Source organism: Populus trichocarpa, chromosome 7 (assembly GCF_000002775.5).
Source record: "Populus trichocarpa isolate Nisqually-1 chromosome 7, P.trichocarpa_v4.1, whole genome shotgun sequence".
Classification (NCBI taxonomy): Eukaryota; Viridiplantae; Streptophyta; class Magnoliopsida; order Malpighiales; family Salicaceae; genus Populus; species Populus trichocarpa.
In genome coordinates, this window is record NC_037291.2 from 2,395,052 (window position 1) to 2,406,202 (window position 11,151).

Consider the following 11,151-nt stretch of genomic DNA (forward strand, 5'->3'; position numbering starts at 1 on the left):
TGAGCATTTTAAGCCATTCCCCTGTGTTCTTAAATTATGCAGTAGTAAAATTAGTCCTTGCCATGATGCCTTGAAGGAATTGCAATAGCACTGCCTTTTCATAGAATGTATCGATCGCGGCACTACATAACATCATATTATAGTTCCGTGAATTTAGTCTCATGTTTCAAGGAATCCTTGATGTAGTGTCAGGGAAGGCTGGTGTAAAATCCCAAAATGTCATGTGAAAAACACAGTTCATTTTGTAAAACAGGAATAGTATTTCTAAAATGGCTTCAGGGAATTGTAGAATTTTTTGGATGAGACAAAAAAAACCTCCTTGAAATTTCCTATTTGTAATAGAATATTAACAGATAATATTAAAAAAAAAATTTAATTTAATAGCTTAATCTATTAATCGAGTAAATCTGATAGCATTTCACTAAGGAAGGTTCAAAGTTAAAACTATCTATTTTGATGTAGTAATCTATCAAATCATTACATCTCAATAAATCTTTGAGTCGTTTTTAAACTGGTGAGACGATTTCCTTTCATGTGAGGGATGGTTGGAAATTTGTTTTAAATAAACAAATTATGAGTGAATAAAAAATAAATTTAAAAAAACCTTTGATTTTCCCACTCAAAGAACCTTTAGTTTTCTCACTTAAAGAATCATTGGTTTTTTTAGATTTAATTCTTAATTTATAGTAGTTATTCAATGGTTGATAATGATATGAATTAATTCTTCAACCTTTTAACTTTTCAAATTCACTATAAAAAAGAGGGGGTGAAGGAAGAGTTTAAACAAAGTATTTTTCAGATTCTTACGCACTCTTCCTCGCATTATGTTTTAGTGTTTTATTCTCATTAAATGCTTTAGTTTTCCTCCCAAAATCTAGAGCATAGGTTTATATTGTTAAAAAATATTTAATTTTTATATTATTTGTTCAAGATCTTGGTTTAAAAGTACATATAAATCAAGATGGTGTTGTTTGAATCTTAGTAAGTATTTTTCAAACATCTTAATTAGTTGCACAAGTGAGGAGCTTGCATGAGTGAGGAACAATAAAACTTTAAAGACAAATAATTTATCATTGACAATAACAAAAGATTCATTACTTTAAAGTGTTTTAACAAGTAAGCACCCTTCTTGTTTTAATTTAAACATAGTAATTTAAGTTTTTTTTGTAAAGAGTTTATAGATTTAAACATGTATAAATTCTAGTTTTTCGTATGACATTTTTTATTTAGGATGTCTTTATAACGATAAGCTACTAATATTTTTTAACTAAAGTATATTTGTAAACTAGTTTAATATATTTTCAAACTTTGATAATCATGATGAAATAGACAATTAAAGAGCTGTATGCTATAGGATTGTCTAGTAATGGGAATTAGATGAGTGGCAAGACAAAGCACTTGCAGGGCACCCAAGAAAGCGCTTTTGGTCTTCGATTCTGGGTGCATTAGGCATCTGTTGTCTGGAGAACGTGTTCATGAATATTTATAACGATGATTATACTTTTTAAAGGCACTGACAGAAGAGTTTGTTCAGAAAACAAGATTAGCATGCAGTGAATGCTTGAATCGGTCCATGGCAAATTGATTTTGCTGTATATAAAATTGAAATTCCCATTTGGATAAATGAGGGTGTCCAAAAGAGATTAGGACTTCTTTTTATTCAAATTTCTGCTCGTGGAACATTGCTGACTGACTCAATGCAGCCTCTGATACAACTCCCTTGGCCATTCTCCTCTCTCATTGTTTTGTTTTCAATTTTTTTTTTTTTTTGGATTCGAGGAAACCCTATCCTCCAGAAAGCGTATTTTATAGGCACAGATGAGCGAGTAAAACCCCAAATATTCCAGGCTCTTACAAGAGGTGCACGCCCTGACTCGAACTCGAGACCTGCTGTGCAGATCTCAAGCGCTTTGCCATCACGCTACGCTCTCCTTGAAGACTTTGTTTTCAAATATTGCTCAAGAGACAACCATATATATATATATATATATATATATATATATATATATATATATATATATAATTGAGGATTGTAATTTTAGAGCTTGAAAAATCTAGTTTCCTTCTCTACGTTTTACAACTGCAATTTTTAGAGCTAGAAATCCTCATATCTTTCTTATAGACATGCATGGTGTCACATAGATAGATATTTTGTTAGCATAAGACACCCTCCTTAGCATATGACACCCTCCCTCTTACAATTAACTAAACAGATTGCTGCTAACTCAAAAATTCTGTTAAGTCTGTCCTGATCCATCTTGTGATGGAACCCATTAATTAGAAGATAGGTTTAGGCTTTAGACAATAAGTAGCTGATGATGTGGTGGTGGGTCTTCAATTTATATCGTGTTTATTTTTGTATTTCAAAAGTAATTTTAAAAAAGTTTAATTTTTTTACTTTGCTTCAAATTAATATGTTTTTTATATTTTTATATAATTTTAATGTGCTAATATCAAAATTAATTTTTTAAAAATAAAAAAATATTATTTTAATAATAAATACTTTAAAAAACAATCACAAACAAACTTCTCAATCAGGTTCAAGCATTTCATGTAGCCTTGTCGTACTCTCCAACCACACAAGGACTTGTTTACAAATTTCCATGACGAGAATTGCTGGAATCTTATCTATGATCGATGCCATCACTCATCCTAATTAGTGTACTAATTAAACAAGCATTCTTATTAATTATTATATGCATAGTTGTTTATTAATCAAAATGTCATGCCACCAACCTTCATTGAGCCAACTCGAGGGCATATTTTGCTGAGTCAGTACCGTACAATTTTGACAAGGTCCTCAACCACAGGTCATAAAATCCCTACAGCTTCTTTAACCATCCAAATCTTTCATTCGCAGAACAGCAGCAGCAGTCAATGTGAACACCCACTCTATTGCTTTCAAGTCAATGCTATGCTAACAGTAGCAGATAGACATCCAAGTATACAACAAGAGACAAAACTATGTGCTTAGAATCAAATTCAAATCCCGTCTTGTTTTACCTTACGGCTCAAGAATAAAAAAGTGGGAGGTAGAAATAGCTCTATCAGTTTTAATACTTTTACCACCAAAAATTTATATCATTATTTACGTTAATGATTTATTTGTGATTATTTTATAGACAGGATCATCGACAGAAACCATCATTTAAAAAAATACTCATCAGTAATTTATGGTATGTTAATGAATCCGTCATTAATAAATTTACCGATTGCTTTATAGGCGGAAAATACACGTTAAAAAAAAATCTACTTCATTCCATCAATAAAATTACATATCACAGATAGAATATATCGATCGGTAATTCCTTCGGTGAGTTAATAATTGTAGTGATGTTTACAATATTTTTTTTCCACCTCTTTAGAATATACCGACAGACTTATTTTATCGGTACGTTAACTGTAGAAATGACATTTGTTGTAATTCTTTTCCAACTCTATGGAATATACCGACAAACTTGGTCCGTCGGTAATACCGTCTTTAATTATTTAAAAATATATATTGAAAAAAAGTAGAAAAATAATTAAAATAATATAAAAATCAAATATATAAAAACAAATTATCTTAATATAAAATCAAATATTTATTACAATATTAAATATTTTTACGTTCAAATACAATAAAACTAAAATAGAGGCGGCGCTGGAGAAGGAGGAGCAGGAGGCTGGTCATCACCGGAACCGCAAGGTCAATTAGGATAATCACCATTGAGTCATTCATATTTTTCATTAAGATATGTCATACATTCCTGCACTCCTTGATTTAACATCGCCGCGAACTCCAGTGTTTAAGTGCTCAGAAACGATTGCGAGCATCTAACGATCGAAACACTACGAGCCGTCTGCAAGTTCTCGACCATAGTGTTAGAGAGTTCATGCACCTAATTTCTTTAGACAAACTCTTCAAACGAATATATATATATATATATATATAAAATAAAAAATTTATATGGTTAGTATTCTAGAATAAAAAACCAAAACTATGTTTAGTTGAAAAGATAAAAATAGATATATAAAATAAATTTCTTTCGGTGATACTTTTAGAATTAATTTCTGATGATGTCCCAAAAATCCAAGTAGCTTGGGAATAGGGGTCCCGGGTTGGATAATCGATTAATCAATTGGTCCTACCAATCTCATTTATTTTTCCTAGCCATAATGGTTGATAACTTATATTTGGTGCTTTGGAGTTAATGTGTTTATATAGCTTGGATAATTATTTTATTTTTAGGTTCATAAATTTGGAAGTGGTGAGAACAATAACATTGACGGGGAAAGCATCGTTGAAGGTGCTTTTTTTTCATTACAGCAAACTTAAAGATCATCCAGAATGGTGGCTGGCTTAAGGTTGATGTTTGGTAGGGGAAATTCAAAGTTACTATGCAATCAATTCTTTTGGTGGGTAAAAGATGTTTTTAAAATTTAAAAACTAATTATTTTACGAAAATGATTTCAAGAAAGTTTTTTTAGTAGGATTACGCAAACTAAAGGATGGCAAGGTAAGGCTAAGAAAATCGTAGCACAACTAGGTAAGTTTTAATGTCTGACATATATGTTGTTTTTAGGGGTGATTATTTTCGGTTCGGTTCAGTTTTTTAGGACAAAAACCGGTTCAAATCGGTTTGGCTCGGTTGTTTTCGATTTTGGCTCGGTTTTTTTCGGTTTGGGTTCGGTTCGGTTTTTTTGTTTCAGGCTTATAAAACCGAAACCAAACCAGCTGGTTTTTTCAAAATTTTAATCGGTTTAATCGGTTTTTTTTCACGGTTCGGTTTTTTCGGTTATTTTTTTCCGGTTTAATCGGTTTTTTTGGTTTTTTTTGCTCACCCCTAGTTGTTTTTGTAAAATTTTAATCTTTTATTTCATTATATTTTTTTATTTTAACGATTTACTAAACTAGGTTGTGTGATTTCTGATATGAAGCACACACTTATGCTCATATACGAGCCAAGTCAGATGACTTTGAGGTGTGAAAGAATTATAGACCTCCCCACATCACTAAGAGCAACTAGAAGAGATATTTAGAGTTCTATATGTTAGAAGGTTTTAGGAAGGGTTCACAGAGGGGGTCGTTGAACAAAAACAAAAAGAATCACGATTCTATTAGCAAGCATACCAACGAGTCGCTTTCTTTTACAAACCATGCAAAACGCCTCATAAAAGAGCCTATTTTAATTTCAAGAATTCTTCTGAAAATGTTACCTATAATTTGTGTTTAACTAATAACTGATGTATTTGTTTTGCAAGCTACACAGCTTGGGAACAAGCCTACTCCGATGGAGTTGTATATAGAAACATATATACGTATGGAGGATAAACAGAAAGGGGTGCAATAGTTTGTCAATAATTAAGCTGAGTAGTTTATTGTAAGTAAACTTTAAAACCTTTATGTGTATGGTTTGGACTAATATTTTTTCGTCCATATTTATAACTTGTTTTTTTTATGGTGTAAGAGCAATATAATGTTGCTACGCTTGTAAAACATGGAGATGACCCTTCTACTTATCTAGAATACAATCTAAATTTGTGGTTGGAGGCTGGAGCAACCAATGGACCCGACAAGAATCGGGTTTGCGGTATTTATATGACTATGGCCTAAAATATGAGATCGGATTGTAATGTCTTAACTGTAGGCACCTCATATTCTAACCCATTTTAATCATCACCAGTCGTTAAGGAGATAATTGAGTAACGAGTTGGTTCTTTATGGGTCGAAATGAAGGCAAAGTATGAAACACAAGGAAATAAGCTCGAGAAGATCATGAAAAAAATATGAAGCATGCCTTTCCAATCATTATCTTTCCCCCCTACGGACTTTCCCGAGATTGTCTTCCCCCTTCACCTGCAGCTATACATTTGTACTTGTTTTTTATGTTATATAAGATTTGTTTTTCAATTTAAATTAGTTTTTTTTTAATGTTATTGTGAAATTGTTTTATAGCATTTAAAAAATATATTTTTTTTAATATCGATGAAATTTCTGTCGGTAAATGATCAACCTTTTCAACAAAGAATTACAAAGAGCTATACATTGTTTTGATCCACCTCGACAGGATATGTCGTCGGTGTTTTGTTTGAGAAATTATCAATGACACAAAAATATTGCCGACAAAAGTATCCGTCTGAATTCCTTTGGTAATATTCATCAATGAATTTAGTAACACATATTGTTTGGCCCCTTTTTTAAGAACCGACTACAATAATTCATCGTGGCTATATTTATTAATATAAAAATCACCAATGAAATTACAAATAAATACGACATCAACAACGAGATATTTCGTGACAACACATTTCCATCGATCAATTTGTCAATGATTTTTATATCAATTGAATTAGTGTGTTTATTCCGTCGACGGAACATATCGTTGGTGTTTTGAGCTTTTCTGGGTATGATAAGTGAAAAACATTAGAGAACTTTGCTTGGTCTAAGCAAGAGTCCACCGCACAATATGCGTAAGGCAATAATGCCTAAGAATATATGCTATTCAACCTGATTGATGATAAGAGATCAGAACGCGGAGAAGCTTGTGCGATCAGATTGCAATGCATGCATTTTCGTATGGATAAGGCAAATTCTCAATTATTATTGCCTAGTTGCAAAATACCTCCAAGTCAATTGGTTAGAAGCAGAAGTCCTTATATTCTTCTTTCTTTCAGCAGCATTCCGTCTTAGTATGCATGTGGCATATGTAGCTTCTTAGTTGTTCAAGTGCCATAGGACACAAGCTTAATTCGTGATAGGAGCATCTGTAGCTTCATCTATTCCCCGTGCACGTTGTTGAATACAAACAATTTCATATTTAGGCTACTTGTTTTGGATTCGCTCATGACTCGTCGATCCGAAGTTAAAAGGGTTCTCATGGATCGATCTGAGGTTTCCCTACTGTATGATAGGATTGCTCCATAGAAGGGAAAAAGAAAAGAAAAGAAAAACTGATGAAAAAGTTTAATTTATAAAGATTTTTTTGAAGTTCTTTCTAACGCAGGTACCAAAGGAATATTACGTGCATTGAACATGATAATAAACGAGTAAAGCATTACATACTCAATGTTGGATTAATTCTCTAAATTCTGAGGTTGATATTTCCTCTACGTTTGATGTCTAAGTTTTTTTAAATAATATTTGTTGCCATTTCACTGTCCTCTTGCCTCTCTACCGACGTAAAAAGAATGGTAGCAAACGTGAAACTTTGAGAATATTCCAATCCTCAGATTTGAAGGGCAAGAAAATTATTTTCGTCTCGTAGAAAGAAACTCTGTTTATCTCTCTCTAGGTATAGAGCCTCACATTCCAACTACAGGAATAGACAAATGGGCACCCAAAGCACATGCCCTGTACACCACTGACTGGGGCATTATTGATTGATAATACTTGAGGAATCCTTTGTGTGGATTCCATTACCATGCCTAGAAATGATGATGTGCCAACCAGTGTGACATTTGCATTTTTTAGAGGTGAATTTGACCCATTGAAAAAGATTTGGTACCAGCTGGGAAGAAAATGGGAGTCCTATAACTACTGTGAGCATGTGATACTGTGCTAGCTAGGAAGGGTTCACAGGTAAAAACGTCTGGTGAGAATGGGAGCACCCAATCCGCTAAAATTATTGCAGAAATTGTGTTTACGCTTTTGGTTTTTTGGCAATTCTCGTTAAGCTAGCCATGAACCTGCTGGATATTGCGATCTCCACCTCTAGTTTACTACAGTTTGTCCCTGGAATAGCTGTAGTGCCTAGCTTGTTGAATATTGTGCCTAGCTGAAGTTTCTTAAATTATTGGTAAATAAACGTATGATCTCCCCTTTAAATGAGGCCAAAATCCGTTCTCATAGTGGAAAATCCCTCAAAATTTGTTTCAATCGACGCCTATCAAATCATGTTAGATTCGATAACCCCATAAACCATAGGTTTGAAGGTTTGTTTACTTTCTTGATTTTTATATCTAACCATTGAGGTGAAACACCAAAGAAAATTTATTTCTAAAAACAAATCAAATTGATGCCAAACTGCACTGCTAAAATTATTTAAAGACGATTGATTATTTTAATTGACTTGTAAGTTTGATTCAAGAAGATATACCTTCAACCAAGAAAAAAAAAAAAAAAGAGACTTAACATTTATTTAATTGTGTATTTATTTTATGCAATATTTTTAGGAGGTTTTTTTTTTAGTTTGAAATATTACACAATGATTACACATGCTTATCGAATGGTTAGTGTGCTTGGACCAATGAAGTTGCTTCAGCAATTTAATCAGCTAATTAAAACGTAAATCACGCTCAATTCTATTGGTTTTATAATATTAACCAAATTGACATCACATAATTAAATAACCTCTTAAAGATCATGTCAACTAAACATCATATGAATAATTTATTTATTTATTTATTACAAACGTGTTTGGTAAGGGTTTATAGAAGTTGATGGCTTGATATGTTAATTAATTGGTATACCAAGTCGGGTTGGCAGAGACTCAAGTCGGGTTTTAATTTTATTCCCGCTAGAAGATATTCAACTATCTTTCTATATATAATTATAGAAAGATAATTATTATATACGCAATTTCTAGATTTTACTTTCTATAAAGAATATTGTATAAAATGTATTCGAATTAAAAAACTATTTGTTATTTGGACGAACATTTTTCTTTTGAGCTATTTTCCATGGTTTTCCTCTTGCTTTTATGAACTTCAACCCCGATAGAAAAGAGAAACCACAAAACTAATATATTTAAAAAGAAATTAATGTTGATAAAATCAGAAAAAAAATAAAGAATGTCAACTCACATTTAACTTTTTAAATTTATAATCCAGGTTATTAGACCGAAAACAACATATATATAAAAATCATAAAGTCCAATTCTCAGCAAATCAAATGTAAAATGATGAAATTAAAAAAAATCAATACATAAAATGATCTAAAATTAAAAAAATATAAAAATTAAAGAACGAGGATGAAAATCAAAAAATAAATAAATTAGATGGTGACAAAAATATTTTGATTGGAGGGTTAAATTGAAAAGAAAAATAAATCTAACAAAATGATAAAAACATCAAAAGAACGAGGATCAAATAAAAAAATAATACATCATTAACTTGGATTAAATGATGAAATTAAAAACATTAATTTTTTTAAAAAAAACAATGAAAAAATCAAAAAATCAAAAGAAAACGAATTAAATTGAAAAAACTTATACATGATAAATTAGAATTGAGAGATTAAATTAAAAATAAATAAAAATTTAACAAAAAGATCAAAAAAAAATTGAAATATAATAACGAAGAAAATCATCCTGTATTTTTTAGGATAGAAAAAGAGAAAAACAATTGACCGGTGATGAACTGCCACCACTGCTAGTTTGAGTCTTCATACATGGTATTTTTGCCTTCAAACTTAAGTTGTTTTTTTTTTTTTTTTAAGTGGAGTAATTTTGTCATCACAAGCAATAAAAAAATGAAAGCGGTGTCGTTGGACAGGTTAATTATGTACTGTACCCCTTTATTATGTTAATATTTAAGTCCGTTGTCTTGAAAGATCAATTAATTTGATAACGTATCATGTCAGATTTTAGAAGGGCGAAATGTGTTCAATAGAATCGGGAATAACAATTTAGTATATTAAAACCCGATTTTCTTAGTTTCTTTGATTTCTTATCATTTTATAATTAATTAATTAATTTTAACTAACTGTTTATTTGTTTACCATAGAAAAAGTTAAATGGATCTCATAATAATTCAAAAAATTCATAAACAGTTTTCATAGAATTTTAATTTAAATGTAACTTTATATCTAAGAACTAAAAGTATTAGATAAAAAATTTAGATTTAAAGATAACCTTATATCAAAAAATTCTAACTATGCAAAATTAAAACGCCACAAAACCATTTAATCTTTAATATGTCAATATATAATTTTTATCTCTGCTAAGAAAATGTTATTTTACCACAAACAAACAAAAGAAAAAAACACTTCTATTCTTCAACTTGCTGCTTAAATTCGTAGCTCAAAAAAACATAATATAGTATTTTTTAACTAACCCTAATGGTATTTTTTTTTTGAATTGCAAGCTAATAGGTCTAAACTAGTAATTAACTAATATAAGTTCAATAATGAAATAAACTTCTAAACAATATCTAATGGGTTAGAACAAACCCAAATTAAAAATAATTTTTCAAAAATAAAATAGGATAATAAAAACAAAATCTTCCTGCTAAAAATCCTTCATGTAGACCGAACTTCAATTTTTGCACAGTTTTGGCAAATTTCAATTCTGATTTTAAACACGTCGTTTTTTATCGTCTGGATAAATTTCTAGAACTATCGAATATGGTTGGTTGAGAAATCTAGTTCTCAGCCCAACTTGAATCGCAACAAAATTCCACTTGTAGTTTCAGATATGTCTCAAACAGTACACGAAGGTCTAGTCTAACAAATTTAACAAGATTTATCTACTAACTTTTATCATATAAGGTAATATGTTCTCAAACTCTATTTGATAGAAAATTTATCATAATATAGTTTTATGTATCTGATATTTTCTTGGAGAATTTCAGATCAATATAATATACAGTTCGAGAAATATACATGATCCTTAAAAACAAAGTCACCTGAAATTTTAAAACTAAATTCAGAGTTATATCAACAAGTGCTTTTTAAAAAAACAAAAAGTGTTTCTTTGATTTGTTTTTTACTTCATCAATAAAGGTAACGATGAAACACACTTGGTTTAATTTTTATATTTTTTTTTCATAGACATGGTTTTCTAATTTATTTTTTATGAAAGTTTTATATGTTTGATCGTTTATAATTTTTACATAATTTTTATTTATTTCCTAAATTTTTATTTGAATTTTTAAAATAAAATAAAATAAATACTCAACTAGAAAATTAGAAAAATATACTAAAAATAAAAAAACCAAACATAAATTAATAAAAAGTAAACAAGTTTTTTTTAAAAAAAAATATTTTTTCGTTTTCAAATAAAATAAGAAATTTGAAAAAACAATTCTAGTAATAAATAAATAAAGAAGTTGGCAAAATATTTTAATTTTATTATTATTATACTTTTATACTTTATATGCGATTTTTGCAGCATGTAAGCCTACATCATTAGTTTTTACCTTACGGTGTGTTTGAATAAAAAAGAATAAAGA